Source organism: Mytilus galloprovincialis, chromosome 2 (assembly GCF_965363235.1).
Source record: "Mytilus galloprovincialis chromosome 2, xbMytGall1.hap1.1, whole genome shotgun sequence".
NCBI classification, from domain to species: Eukaryota; Metazoa; Mollusca; class Bivalvia; order Mytilida; family Mytilidae; genus Mytilus; species Mytilus galloprovincialis.
In genome coordinates, this window is record NC_134839.1 from 13,374,497 (window position 1) to 13,391,478 (window position 16,982).

Genomic DNA, 16,982 nt, shown 5'->3' on the forward strand with positions numbered 1-16,982 from the left:
GCCCCTAAATTGGTAATTTTTTGGAAATTTTACTGTTTCGGTTATTATCTTGAATATTATTATAGATAGAGATAAACTTTAAACAGCAATAATGTATAGCAAAGTAAGATTTACAAATAAGTCAACATGACTGAAATGGTCAATTGACCCCCTAAGGAGTTATTGTCCTTTATAGTCAATTTTTAACAATTTTTATAAAATATGTAAATTTTTACTAACATTTTCCACTGAAACTACTGGGCCAAGTTCATTATAGATAGAGATAACTGTAAGCAGCAAGAATGTTCAGTAAAGTAAGACGTACAAACACATCACCATCACCAAAACACAATTTTGTCATGAATCCATCTGCTTCCTTTGTTTAATATTCACATAGACCAAGGTGAGCGACACAGGCTCTTTAGAGCCTCTAGTTTTATATGACCCCAAAATTTTTTGGGGATCGTATAATGGTATGATGTTGTCGTCCAAAGAACCATTGGTTTCTGGATAATAACTTTAGTTTTAGTCCATAGATCTTTATGAAATTTTTTCAGAAGGTTCAATACCACAAAAGGAAGGTTGGGATTAATTAAGGGGATGATGGTCCCAACCATTTAGGAATTAGGGGCCGCAAGGGGCCCAAAACAAGCATTTTTCTAGTTTCAGGTTACTAACTTGTGTACAAGTATTTCAATTGCTCTGAAATTATTTAAGAAATTACTGTAATATTTTTTCTGTCTATGAAGAAATAACATAAAAAATTTGGTGCACACTAAATATCGCGCAAAACAGTTTATTTAACAGTGTGCACCACATTTTTTATGTTATTTCAAATACACAGAAAAAATATTACAGTCATTTCTTATAATTTAATTCTAAACTCCATTTTACACCTTAGAAAAAAATGAAAAAACGTTGATGACGTCACAGTCACATGACTAAATTATGTCTATGGGCTGATAACAAAATAACGTCAGCCAATCAGAAGACGTGTTACATCCAAAATTAAATTATACTGCAATGTTTAAAACCACAAGTAGAGTGCTTTAAATAAAGGAGGAATTACATACATACTGCATTCAAATTTTTATTTCAAAATATTGACACATATTGTATTTGTTTATTTTGCGACAATAAATTATGTCAGTTACATGAATCATGATTTTACATCATGTACATGTAATAATTGGAATAAGATTGGTAAACAAATCCTGTTTTTTATTTCAGATAACTGAAGAAGTACAAATGTAGAAGAATACAGAAAAGACTAACCAATGATTATATAATGGTAGATTTAGTATGGAAGATAAAAAGGAGGAGCAGATAACTCCTGCAGATCCTGAAATTTCAGAAGTAGAAGCTGCAGAAAACAGTGTAATTGTAATAGATAAATCAGATAAAGTACAAAGAAGGAAAAAAGATCACACCATTAAATTTACAAGAACTGAGGAGAAAATTTCTGAAGAGGACGAAATACAAATAGAAGAATCAGAAGTTTGTGACACCATGAAAGAAGATGAACAAGAAGGGTGTTGTGGATTGAGAAAGGGACCACACATCATATTTTTGTCAGTATTTTATATGCCCTGTGCCTTAATTTCATCACTTTGTGTATCTTTCTATTATGGTGCATGGACATGGTACAATTTATACCTATATTTCAGTGAAGAAAAAACAGTTTGGCATAAAGTGACAATTTGTCCGCTACTAATATTGACGTTTCCTTTCACTGTTGGATTCACATCACTTGCTGTTGCCATTTTTGCAGCTTTCAAACAAATTTCATGGTATTATAGATCTTGGAGGACCGAAATTGTAGATTTTGATAAAGGATTTTATGGCTGGCTTTGTGACAAGATGGGTCTCTCTCAGTGTTCCCCATATGAGATGATATCATTGAACGATGATGCTGAATTAGAAAATCTTCCAATAAGAACTTAGCTGTTATTGATTATGGTTGCTATATGTATATAAATGTAAATCCACTGCAGATCAGATTAATGCAACATTATTCGAAAAAACTAACTTAAAGTTAGGAAATACAAGTTAAAATAATTATAATCTTTATTAGGATCTGGTGTAATACATTAGCCATGTTAGTAAATTAATTTCATAATATCATTGAATTTTTTAGGTTTTGAAAAAATCTCTAAATGAGAAGTAGCTTTTACATGATTCTCAATGGCTACAGATATTAAAGACTTTATTTTGAAACCACTCTCAAGAAACCAGTTTGACTTAGACATAGGTCATAGTATCTTTAATTAGTTGAATACATTTTTATGTTATTCAGCCATTCATATTGTTCATTGGTTGTTTTTAAGCAACTGTTTTCTTGAACTCTTCAATCACTGAAATTTGCATATATTCGGAATATTAACTTTGGGTTTTTCCCTATCTTTTAAAATGTGCCATTTTAAGCAAAAAATCTGCAGCCAATGATAAATGTCATCCATGCAGACTATAATCTATTTATTTTTTTAAGATTTAATGTGTTGTGACATTTCTATAAAATAAAAATTTTGCATATTTATGTTAATGATGCTGTGTTTTCATTTTATTTTTGTTAGCATAGTTTTTATACACACAGTGACACTAAATTTTCTTGCAACTCACAAAACTAGAGATTGTTATTTTTTGTTTTTGTTTTTTTAAATTTTTATACTAACCAACTTTTTTTTACATCTATGGACCCTCTTCAAATTCTTTTTTTTTTTCCCTTTTCCCCTTTTCAGCAGAAAACAAAATACATTGAACATCATCAGTATTTTTCAAAAGAGTGCCTTTTGAATCCAAATTCAATACAAGTGACCCATATGAAAACCTTATTTATGCAATGTTAGGCTAGCTTACAAAAATGTATGTTTTATTTATTATATGTATTGATGTAATTACGGTTATTTGTTTAAGATGAATACATGCATATTTGTACTTATGTTCCATTGGTGCACTGTGAAATGTATGTAAAATGTTGTTTTTGTGAATGAATATAACAGTATACAATACAATTTGATAAAAAAAAAACAATTAATTGCCCATATAGAGACTGCAGATAACAAACGACATACAATTTAATTACCATTACATTTTTGTAGTTAAAACAATACATACAGTGGAAAAAATATTTTCTTAATTTTCATCAATAAATAAAAATAAATGTTGTGGTTATCTCCCTTTAAGCAATGATTTAGTTGGTTGTTTCCCTTTAAACAATGATTAAGTGTTCAATATGCTCTATGCTAGGCATATAAACATGTATAATGTTTAATTTAAATATTCGCTTTAAAAGCTGAGAAAAGTATATCATCAAAGTTGTCTAATAAATATATATAGAAGATTTGAAAGATCTAAAACAAATAAGGCCTAAAATAAAATTTCATTTGTTTGGCATTGCCGCCCGACCCACTGAAAAACTTGCCGCCCAAATAATTTTATTTGCGTTTCAGAAATTTATTTTTTTTTATTTAAAAAAAATCGAAATTGTGCCGGAATTTGATCGTATCCGCCGAGTTTGTTCCTGGCTTTACTTATTTCAAATCACGATCTTAAAAGCGCTTGCCTTACACTGTATTGGGAGCAAACATTTAAATGACATGGAATAGAAAAAGTCTGCCAAAAATAATGTCAAAGAGGCCGGCAGGGGAAAGCATCTCCCTATGTTGCAATGCATTGGTTGAGGGAGATGGATTTTATCAAAAATCAAATGTTCAACTATTCTTTGAAACAAACGTTCTGAGAGACATTGTAGAGGACTCAAATTTTATCTTTTGTAAAGCAGAAACAGTTGATGTCTGCTTGACTTTGTCGCTTCATGAGAAAGAAGCTTTTCACCGGGACATCACAGAACAAATATGCGTGGCTCTTACATTTGTTGAATTTATTAAATATTTGAAATTTATCCTTGACAAAGTTTCCCTTGAACCTGAGAACAAAGTAACTTCTATAGTCAGAACCACAATGATGCATTCAAGATAATTATGGCTGAAAGCACCAAATTAAAGCTAAAAGACCAAAATGGTCCCAGATTTACAGGTTTATAGTAGTTTTGTACCAGTAGATGCTAGCCTGGTACAAAACATACATATTTTAAAGACTAGCATCTTGTGTCAATTGAAGTACTTCCCCTTTTCTTGCCTTTCTTCTTAACATGAATAAGATAATTCTTAAAACATAAAAGATACTGACAGAAACATATTTATAAATGTATCTAGCTACTAGTGATGAATAAAATCCCCTCCTTTTCCACAATTCTAAGGGCTCATTAATTTATCTGTATTCATGTAATGCATGTCCAGATTTCTGTTAATCAAACAAGCATTACAAACCATAATTTATTTATCTGCAAAAAATTGTCTGTCCTGCTGCATATTTCCATTTTGAATTTATCATACGTTTTAAACCTAGTCCTGAAAAACCTTGCACTTGGATAATATTAGTATAAACACCATGTCTATTTGTGCCAACCTTCCAAATTTTTAATATTGTGCTATCCTCATTTGGTACAGATCCTTTATCCTCAAAACTTATCAGGGGCAGTAGGCGTGTTTGTATGGTAGTTCGTCACACCTTACATGTATGATTACTAGCTTCTAGGTGTTGGTTTGAGCTCTAGTTGGGCAGTTGCAAAATTAAGGTTTGATTTTCATGTCATATGTAATAAGGTTAGTCAGTTTCCTCCCGCAGGTTGGCGTTTTCCTTTAAGTACTACGGTTTAGTACGCCAACAAAACTGACTGCCATGAAATTACCTATATGGTGTAGAAAGTGATGTTTATAAAACCAAAGCAAACAATCAAAGTTTTAAATCTTTGTCCATTTGTACAAGGAGCCGTAGTGGTTGAGCCATTTAACTTATGGTAATTTTACCAAACTGTGACCACAACTTCAAGATGTGACATCAGGCCTCTGTTCAATGGTCAGTCCCACAATAAAAGTTCAATGTTTACGTCATACATTTTATAAGGTTAATTTGTCAGTTTCCTGCCTCAGTTCTGTGTTTTTTTCTGGGTATTTTGGTTAACTCTGCCAATAAAACTGACTGTCTTACATGAAATTATCCATATGATGTAGAATGTGACAATGACGGTTGACCCCTTTCAAAGAAACCACCAGCATGTACACACAACAATGCTGCAATGCTTTAGACACCATTGATCTAGAGACTTCATGATTTACATATATAAAGCTTTTAAATGTAAAAAAAAAAAAAAAAATCCCTACCTACCTACCCACCTGCTGATAGTGTGGGTCGGCAATGCCAAACAAACAATTTTTTAAGGGTGGCCTAAGCTTAATTTAAGGTTATTATTTACTAAATATATTAATTAAGTACTCAGTCTGATTCTTAAATACAAGTTTTCAATTGAGTCAATAATGACAAAATACTTTTCCTGTTGTATGTATGTCTGTTTGATATTTTAGGTGTTATGTTTATTAAGTGTAACCGTGTGACCGTGTAAGCTGAATCGTTGCAATTTCGTATACTTCTGTCTATTGTATCCTTTTATGGATTTTTTTTCATTGATCTCTTTCATATAGTACAAAGTATTGGTGTATATGTAAATACATGTATTTAAATGCCTGATATTATACATATATCTCAGGATTAAGAAAGCATTCAGGATCATTCTGTCTAAATTATTTATTATAAAACCTTAAAAAAAATATATTTTGTTTTGTATTTTATTCCTCATATGATATAATGATAATAAACTTGGTTTAGGTGTACAGTATGATGCTGAAATATACATGTATATTGACAGCTTTAAAATATATTACTGAGAATAAGTTTGATTTTGATTATTTTACATATTTAAGTTTATTTAAACCACAATTTTTTTACAGAAAGATTATAATGGTATTTAACTTTCACTTTGTAAAAAGGTTGTGTAAATTTTCTTTTTGTTCGTCCAAAATTACTGCCACCATTGAATTAGTTTAATGTTTGAAATTGTAGGAAATACACTCAAAGGACATATTTTTTATTTTAGACTTGTCACCATAGACTTGGATAATATTGAAGAAGGAACATGAGGAAGATATTATGATTGTTTAAAAACATATCATATTTGAATGATGCAAATCTGAAATCTAAGGTACCTGCCATCACTGAACTTGGTCTTAAAATATGTTATGATTTGGAAATTCTTCATTCCAACTCCTTTTAAAAACAGATTTGAGTAATCCATTTACTAAAAATTAAGTATGACATGAACTGTATTATTTTCTGATAACTAGTGTCTAGAAAGCACACTTTATTGTAGTTAGTTTTAGTTCAGTAAGCCTAGAATTTTAGTTCCATATTTGTCATTTTAATTTACATTACACTTTAAATACAGTCTCTTGAACATTTTATACAAAAAACATAATTCATTCACAAAGTCAAGAATCTTCCTTAAGTTCATGCTACTATTTTTATTTAAATTATCTTGGTACATTGACAAATTTATTTGATCGAGAGTGAAAAACATTGTACAGTACATGTACTAACCACTAACCAGTTCATATTTTTATTTCTTTTGAATAAGATCTGATTTTTTTACAGCTTTATACACTTTTGTAAGCAATACATATCTGTCTTACATACTTTAGTATCTGTGTCTCTAGATACTAATGTTTTAATATGAATTAAAAAGAAAGAGATTTAATTTTAATCCTGAATTAAGGTTTCAAATGTAAGATAATGGATATAAAATGACCCAAATGAGTTTGTTGTATACTTTAAAAACATATATTCAGAGCAAAGAACATGTAAAGATACCATCAGAATGAGTTTGAGTCATTGTTTCATTTGCCTATTTGTTAAAGAAAGAATTATCATTTTATCATCACCTTCAGACAGTTATACACAGGTATACAGAACTTTCAGCATTTCGATCAAATTCAAATTCAAATTCTTTATTTACACTCAGACACAAAATATGTGTTACATGAGGACAAATTACAAATCAAATACAATAAATGACAGAATAGACAGCAATATTTGTATGCATGTATTTGCCTTAAAACTGTACAAAGACTACAGGAGTAGGTGAGACCTATTTGTATTATACATATTGTATACATATATAAATATGCAACTACTGTGAATTCATTAATATTCGTTGGATACCAATTTTCGTGGCTTTCGTGGGTACAGGGGAACCACGAATTTCAATACTCAACGAATTACAAATTTTCTAAAGGAATGTATGTATACTTTGCCAAAACCACGAAATTAAATATCCACGAATATGCAAGTTTTCCTCAAACCACGAAAATTGGTACCCACGAAAATAAATGAATCCACAGTACCAGAACCATTGTGTCTTAAAAATCATATATCACAGAATCACTATTTGTACAAAAATTTCATTATACTGTGAATTCAGAAATTATTGTGATGTTTTTATTAATGCAAAATTAATAACAGTGTCAGATTTGCAATAATAAAAAAACTACCTTATACTTCAAGTAGCTATTTTCCATCATACATATCTTAGATGGCATTACTAGATTTTGAATTTTGCCATGGATTCACAATAATAAATATATTGATTTATTTCTGAATTAACAGTATGACTGCATCATCAAATTTAGCCAGATACAAAGATTATAGATTGAATACTTAGTCCTTATTAAAGTGCTATAAAAATATTTAGAATTTGTCATGCTATGTTCTTAAAATCTCCTCACTTTAAATTTAATTTATTGAGTACAGAATTTCAGAGCTGGAATGGAATTATTAAAGACGTACTATTTTTGTTTAAGATAACTATAAAGATGAACAAATGATTGTGGATGAATATTAAATCCAGTAACAGTTTCACATTGTCCTATGTTGGTTTATTGGTATACAGGAATTGGTTTTTGTTCTGAATTTCTGGTGAAAGTTATCTTTATTTTAAGATAAGACAGAAGAACCTTTAAAATTTACTTAAATAAAAAGTTGATTCTTCATCCATTATATAAAGCCAAGGGTTTTATTTAAGGTGGTACCAAACACCTTCACTAAAATTAATTTGTCTGGTTTAACTTTCATAAAAGTTTGACGAAATATTTACTTTGACCTTATGTCAGAAATATTAAAATTTCAAAATTTTTTGAACCACACACATTTATTGGAAACTTTTCTTTGGACAAATAGAAGTTTTACTAACACTACTTTTGATCATTGAAAAGCTTAATATTTCCTGAACAATAGAATGTTATTAAAACGTTCAGCTGATTTCTACAGAGTTATCTCCCTGTAGTGTGATGTACCACCTTTATGTTGTAATTTCAGTGTTGATTCATCCTATTATTTATGCTATTTGTTTGATGGACCATATGATATTAGGGTTTGCATCAATATCAGATTCTTGCCATGTTTCAAAGAAATATTCTCTGTAATGTATAGCTTTAACTGGTCAATGAAATTCATGTTGTCAGAACTGTATTTTATATACAAGATTCATTAATATTCGTTGGATACCAATGTTCGTGGATAAAGATATCCATGAATCAAAATGTTCAACAAATTTCAAATTTTCTAAAGAAATGTATGTAGACTTTGCCAAAACCATGAAGTTATATATCCATGAATCTGCAAGTTTCCCTCAATCTACAAAAATTGGTACTCATGAAATTAAATGAATTCACAGAATAAATGTATTCAATAAAAATGCTTATTTTAAATTTAACATAAATAAATGTAAGTAAAGTTTGAAGATTAAACTAAAGTCTGTCTAATTTATATTTCCTCTGACATGTTAATAGAATATTAGTTCAATCTTGTTCAAGATATTAGTCCAGCCTTTCTTCTAGATCTGCTTACCAATAAACCTAGTTATATAAAGTATGATGTCTTTAGAGTCACAAATGTTTAGTTATATACTCTTTTTTATATTTTTTTTAATATTTTTTAGTGTTTACAAATATATTTTAGTACAATTTGTTAGATCTTTGCTTTTTACATATTCATGCATATGTGCAATATTCATCTGTTTGCTTTTCATTATATACTGCATTATAAATAAATACCAGTCATACATACCATATTGTTTTCTATCCGCATGACCTTACACAAAAACCAGAGTCTAGCTTTGTAGAACTTGCAAAATGATTATATTTACATAAAAATAGTGGTGGATCCAGAACTTTTTATAAGGGAGGAAGGGGGGGGGGGGGACTGAATGACCAAAGAAGGGGCCTGTTTCATTCATGCTAAAGTATTTCCGTATACTATAATCAAACAAATTTTCCCACAAAAGGCCCCTATACCCCCTCCCCTTCTGAAAGGGCCTTAAAACATGAAGAACACTCTATTTTGATCTTAGGTTACCATTACCAACCCAAACCAGGCTTTTTATACAACAGCACAAAATTTTGCAGTTGTATATTGGTATCACATAGTAGTCTTCCTCCAAGACATTTGGTTTCAAGGCAATAGCTTACTGGTAAGTATAAGTTAATAGAAATCTATAAAATTTAAAAACAAGGTTTATGGCCAGTAAGGAAGGTTGGGATTGATGTTGGGGTTTATGGTCCACACAGTTTAGGAATTGGGGGCCAACAGGGGGGCCCAAATAAGCATTTTTCTAGTTTCCAGACAAATAACTTGTGAAATGGTATACAGATATCTCTCTGAAATTATACCACAAGTTTTCATACCACAAAGGGATGGTAAAAAATGGCTTTGGGGGGTTATGGCTCAAACTGTTTAGGGATTTGGGGCAAAAAAAGGGGGAATACAAAGGGTGTCCTGGTTAATGGACAATTACTTACAATATTGCTTGTTCAGAACATAGAAGTTCCATGATCAGAAGATCATCATATTGATAGGAGAGGGAATTGGTTCCTATTAACTTTTCAATACATCAAGGGGTATTTTGAAATCTCAGAAATGAAGTCCTTTAAAGTAATCATAATATAAATAATTTTTTTTTTCTTTTTTTACTTTAAAAATATAATAAGTGCGCTTATAATAGTGGCATTGCCCCTGGACATATTAATCTGATTTATTGCTGTTTGTTTTTACAGCTGTTAATTTTTTTTCTTTAATCCTTTTGTGTATACTAATTTGACAAAATGATTGTGTGCAGTGATTTTAAATTCTAAATGAACTGTCTAAGAAAGATTTTTCACAGTGACACATTTTTTGGTTTGGGTTTAAAGGTGATTAATTACTTATCAATCTATTTTATAGTTAAAAAGTCTCTTTCTTAAAAACTGAACAACCCTAATATATTATCCTCACATTTTTTTTTAATTATAAGACTATTAAAAAATAATCTGTAGGTCAAATAAATAATATAAAAACTTCAGAATAACAGACTTCATACATTAAAAAAAAGGATGTGATATCAATATTTGAAAAATAAATATAATTTAACCATTTATATTATTAAACAAAATTAAACAAATCCTTATCTTTAATACCATAGAAGTACATGTAATTGAAATGTAATTCAAAAAATGCTCAATTACACATTACATTCAATTACACGGAAAATTGTAATGCATTACACTTAATTACCATTACATTTTCAATTACCCCATCCCTGATTGTCTTGTTGATTAGCTGTCAATTTATTTTTAGACATTACTATTTTGAAAATGCTGATATTTAATTTTAGCCATGAAAATGTATGTCATTTTTTATTCTAAGACTTTCATGATAGAGATTATTTTTTTTTTTGTAAAAAGGGGGGTGGGGGACAGTTTTCTCAAGATTTCAGAAATTAAAAAGAAAATTTTAGCAAAAAAAATGGGGGAGATGGTGTCAATTTGCAGCAGCATAGTGTATTGCTCAAAAGCAAAAAAAAGAACATATATTCATATCACATAATCAATTCAAGATCTTTAACTACAGTTATTCTGAGTCAGAAACCTATTATGTGTCAAAATTACAATTCAAATTCAGACTTGTATCAAATTGGAATATTGTGTCAATTTTTGCCCCAACTGTTCAGGGTTGGACCTCTGTGGTCGTATCCAGAACTTTTCACAAAGGGAGCCCGCTCCAGTCATGCTCCAGTGATTCCCAATATAATCAACCACATTTTTCCCACAAAAGGGGAAAGGCACCCCCCCGCTAGATCCGCCTATGATCATAAACTAAAACTTTTGAAAAACCATATATATGACCTCCCTAATTGGAATATTTTTGTTGTACCTCATGCAATAAAAAAAAATCAGAGAAGATTATTTGAAAAATTGGCCAATCATATTCAAAGATTGTCTCTTGCAACCATATTGTTACAAAATGATTATCATCAATAGCTGATGTTCTAAATAAACTCATCATAGATACCAGGACTAAATTTAGTATATACGCCAGAACGGGTTTCGTCTACAAAAGACTCATCTGACAGTGACGCTCGACCTTTCCTGCCAGCTTTGTTGAAATTGACCATGTAGTTTCAGAGATGACAATTGCATTTTATTTAAACAGGGGTTTAATGGTAACTGAACACCAGCAATTCAAATATGTTTATCACCTCCTAATATTTAAGGAGGGTCGTTAGCAAAGAGTCTTACAATCATTCCTGTCAAGTTCTAAAACAATTTCCCCTTGCAGTTTCAGAGGAAAACATTTTTGAGAATATAAACATCATAGATTGCGTGCCTCTGGTGGTCATGGGTTTGTCCAGTAAGAAACAAATAGGAAAATTTTAATGATGCCTTTTAGTCATTAATCCTGCCAACTTTATTTCCCATTTGACTGGTGGTTTCTGCTAAAAACGTAAATACCATTTATCGTTAGTTTCAATGAGGATCGTTTGCACAAGGTCTTCCTATCATTCCTGTCATAATGATGTCGTCTTGCAGTGTCATATACACGATCATATAAAAGTAAGTCCTTTTTTCATATAGAAGATTTTTTTTCTTCAATTTGTCAATCAGAAAAAAGAGAGACAAAAAATACCAAAGTGATGTTCAAACTCATCAATTGAAACCAATGGACCGTGAATGCCATGACAAAAAAAAATACTCTGTTAGCAATGTTTTCGACTGATCAGAACCACTGAGAAACATAAATAATATATCTCCGTTCTAATCAAGTGAAGGGTTTTTTGTTTAGAACCTCACCTAAATCGTTCTTTTCAGATTTGGTTTGAACTTGCTAATTTGTTTCAGAGATAATGGTGGAAATGTGAGTTCCTGCAAAAGGTTTTAATTGATTGATTGACTGCTTAACGCACAGTGGCAGATACATCATGCACGTTCAGGACGAGGGTTTAAACTCAATCTGTAACATGAATAATACTGCTTTATACGTATGCCAATTGAGCAACATCAGTGGCGGATCCAGGGGGGGGGGGGTTCCGGGGGTGCGCACCCCCCCTTTATTTTTGCCGATCAATGCATTTGTATCGGGACATATGTTTTGCACCCCCCCTTTGCCCTGGGTGCCCTGGGTTAGCACCCCCCCTTTCGAAAATTCCTGCATCCGCCCCTGAACATTAAATGATGATAGTTTGAATATGGTCTCACAATCGATCATCGATCCTGTAAAATCTTTATTTCTTGTATTTCTTAAAAGGATACTGAGAGTTTTCGATATTGGTCAATCCGATAGTATCGAAGCTTACCTTGTCCGATCCGAACCAACTAAGTGTCGCTTGAAGGACGAAGGACTCCAAATTTTGGCAAAAGCTCAAACGAACTTTCGGATTTATGATTCCCATTTGTCAAATAAAGTAATTTGTCTCATGGACAACTTAAAAAAAAATACTATTTTATACAAAATCGTTATATCAGAGACATATATATGTATATATGTCTCTGGTTATATCTATTTAAGTAAAATTTGGCATAATTTGGTCGCAAGTTCGTTCATTAATCATTACCCCTTTCAAAACTCCATTCTCTGTTCAATTTTATGTTTGGAAACCACATTCCAACCAATATAAACTTACAGCTATTATTTCGGATATTGCAAGTCACAGACTTTTCAAACATTGGAAAAGATGAAAAAGAGAAAAGATCTTTTCTTACTCTTTCCTTTGCCAACGAAGGTCTCGATGGCGTCAACTTAGGCAATCTCCTTCATCATAAATAAGTCGTAAATACTTCCTTATTTCAAAGATCAGCCTGTACCTATCATTTCTTATACCTATACCCAATTTCAACTAAAATTTTCAATTACAAACACGTTTTGCAGGATCTCAATATTGATGACTTCAAGTCTAAACCTCCTGATTGCTGACTTGTGCAAATTCCCAATAAACATATAATCCGGCTGGCCACGTTATTACCGGTTATTGTCAATAACACTTCCCTGCGAAATATGTTATCATGGCCAAAGGTCCGAAATATCGTGAGCTTAAATCCATCAATTGGAAATACAACTTCAAAATACTGATGGATTCAGTCGAGGATTATGCCAGGCAATGGGCTAAGCACGAGAAGGAAGACGTAGATTCCCATTCCGAATGGATTATTAAAGGCTGCGAGGTCGTTGATACAAATCAGAATTCAGAAACTTAATGAGTCTATCAGTACCCATGCTACGTCAATCTTTAAAAACCCAAATGTTGCAAAACACTTATAAATAAATCCTACCTCCATGACAAATATGTTGTTGTCCCCGCAGATAAACCCCAAACAATATCGTTTTTTGTGTGTAAAACTCATTACACAAACTGCTTGATAAAGGAATTAGGTATTGAAATTCACATGGAAACTCAACATATACCCTCAGGAAACTTACCAAAGAGGAAATCCTGGTTCCATGTTCCTTTGGAATTTCAACCAAAGATGAAGAACTGGATTTTCCATCACTGTATTGGATACCTAAACTACATAAATGTCCTTACAAAAAACAGTATATTGCTGGGTCTTCAAAGTGCTCCACGAAACCTCTTTCTAAATCATTAACATCTATTTTATCAGCAATCTAAGCCGGGCTTCAAGGTTATTGTGAAACTGCCTATTCTATCGTATCGGTGGCGTGAATCAGATGTGGATACTTAAAAAAATCGAAGATCTTTTAGAGTACATACAATCTAAGACTCTTTCATCTTGCAATAGTATTAAAAACATTTGACTTTTCTACACTTTACACAAGTATTCCCCTAAACTTTTAGACACATTGAAAGAGTTGGTATTGCTTTGTTTCATAAAAAAAGAATGACCAACGTATTTACAAGTATCTTGTCTTAGGGAGGGATACATCCTACTTTGTAAAGGATTACCGCGGCTGATTCAAACAAAAAATTCTCTGAGGCAGACATTATCAAGATGCTTTGTTTCTTGCTTGACAACATATTGTTACGTTTGGAGGACGGTTTTTTTTCGACATACTGTCGGCATTCCAATGAGAACCAATTGTGTTCCTCTTCTTGTCGACTTGTTTCTTTATTATTATGAGGCTGACCCTTCTTAGGATGAAAAATAAGAAGTTAGCAATCTCCTTTATTACTTTACTTTCCGCTATATATATATAGATGATGTTCTCTCACTAAATAATTCTAAATGTTATGACTATGTTGAACGCATCTATCCTATCGAACTACAGATAAAGGATACAACAGATACAGTTCAGTTTGTCTCTTATCTTGACTTACATTTCAGAAATTGACAATGAGGATCAGGTGAAAACAAAACTTTACGACAAACGAGATGATTTCAGCTTCCCAATTGTGATCTTTCCATTTCTATGAAGCAACATTCCAGCAGCGCCTGCATACGAGGTATATATCTACCAATTGATACGATATTCCCGCCGTATTTCCTATCATGATTTCCTTGATAAAGGGTTGCTGCTCACAAGGAAGCTATTAAACCAAGAGTTCCAAATGGTGAAGTTGAAATCATCTCTTCGGGACGCCATCAATAGTTGGTTGACCGTTATGGAATAACCGTTACACAGATGGTACAGGATATGTTTCTTACGTCGTAACTACAATCCCCTTCCCTTTCCATGATTGTGACCTACCGAATTAGACTATTTACCAGATTTGTTATAACATGAACAACACGATGGGTGCCACATGTGGAGCAGGATCTGCTTACCCTTTCGGAGCACCTGAGATCACCCCAGTTTTTGGTGGGGTTCGTGTTGCTCAGTATTAATTTTCTATGTTGTTTCTTGTGTACTAATTTTCTGTTTGTCTTTATCATTTTTAGCCCGATGACAGTTTATTTTCGATTAATGAGTTTGACTGTTCCTCTGGTATCTTTCGCCCCTTTTTAAGTTCAATTAGAAGTTTTGTAAATCTACTAGCGCAAATCTTCAGATTTTCACGGACATATAAATTAAATATGTTTTGTCATATGAAAGGGGATTTTGTTTTTAAAGTGTGTAAGTGTTTTCAAGGAAGATAAAATCATGCATGCCGATTTGCTTTATGCTGAAAAATAATATAATGATTTGAAATGGTGCAGTTATGATATGATAAAAAAAAAAAAACACACACACGATAAAACTGAAATCATTGCCTTTCTTTCAGAAAACATTTTTTTTTATATATAAAAGAGCCTTGGTCTCAGTTATCCTGATATCATAATCCCATTGAATGTTAATTAAGATCAGTTTTAACTTTTAATATAAAAAAAGAAGCTGTGGTATGATTGCCAATGAGACAACTATATCCACAAGAGACCAAAATGACACAGACATTAACAACTATAGGTCACCGCACGGCCTTCAACAATGAGCAAAGCCCATACCGCATAGTCAGCTATAAAAGGCCCCGATAAGACAATGTAAAACAATTCAAACGAGAAAAATAACGGCCTTATTTATATAAAAAAATAAAAAAAATAAACGAAAAACAAATATGCAACACATAAACAAACGACAACCACTGAATTACAGGCTCCTGACATGAGACAGGCACATACCTGAATAATGTGGCGGGGTTAAACATGTTAGCGGGATCCAAACCCTCCCCCTAATCTGTGACAGTGGTATAACAGCACAACATGAACTATAAAAATCAGTTGAAAAAGGCTTAACTCATCAGATGGACAAACATACAAGTGGACGTGTCCGGGTACTTATACATCCCGACACAAAAAGACACAAAAACAGATCTGAGAGTACTCGCAGTTATCTGACAGCAAGCTCAAAGCCACTAACAAACTAAAAAAAATCATGCATCTAAGACTAAATTAAGTCTGCATTATATCTTGACTTAATCTAGTAATTGACAATGAATGCTGGTTAAGTACTAAACATAACGACAAGAAGGGACAATTGCACTATTCCTTTTTGCGACCCTTTCATTTTATATGAAGCATCTTTCCACGTCTTAATATGGAGTCAATATCTCCCCGTCGATACAATACTCAAAAGATTGCGTTTTCTGTAAGGATTTCTTGTATAAAGGGTCAAGCAGTTTACCAGAAAACTATTGTAGCGGTGAAGAAGTCATCCATTTTTGTGTTTAATGAACGCCATGATGATTGGGTTGACCGGTATGGGATACCCTCTGACACACATTACCATTGGTCTGATGTAACAATTGTCGTAGTCAAAGTCCCGTCCTCTTTCATATGAAATTGTGATATCACTAAATTATATATATATACTTGTCTCATTTGGTCCATGTGCAACATGACGGGTACAACATTTTGAGAAGGTTTTGTTAACCCGTCAAAATCATCTGAGACCACACCAACTGTTTAAATGGGTTTCTTGCTGCTCAATCCGTTTTCTATGAAGTGATTAGATGGATACAAATAGAAAGACATCTAACAAAATCACGGAGTGGACGTGGACGGGTATTTGTACATCCTAACAACAAAAAGACACTAAGACTTAAAACTTACAGATCTGAGAGAACTCACAGTTACTGACAGCTAGTGCAAAGCCAATAACAACAGTTACCTAACCAATAAAAAAATCATGCATCTAAAACTTAATTTTCAATGTATATGCACATGTTTTTTTTGTCTGATTCAGATTTATTTTTTTTGTTTTTCGACGCTAACAATATTTTTTTAGTTTAAATTTAACACAAATTTTATACATCTACTTGACCACATTATTTTTTTCTTCATCAAATCAGGGATCAGAATATTTTTAACGAC

General features: G+C 32.0%; 1 long non-coding RNA gene across 1 annotated transcript; it reads left to right on the plus strand.

Moving 5' to 3' along the window:
* The first annotated feature begins 1,925 nt into the window (after positions 1–1,925).
* On the plus strand, positions 1,926–5,647 carry LOC143062943 (uncharacterized). Its single transcript, XR_012974892.1, has 2 exons — positions 1,926–3,343; positions 5,271–5,647. It is a non-coding gene; the product is annotated as an uncharacterized LOC143062943 (long non-coding RNA).
* The last annotated feature ends 11,335 nt before the right edge of the window (positions 5,648–16,982 follow it).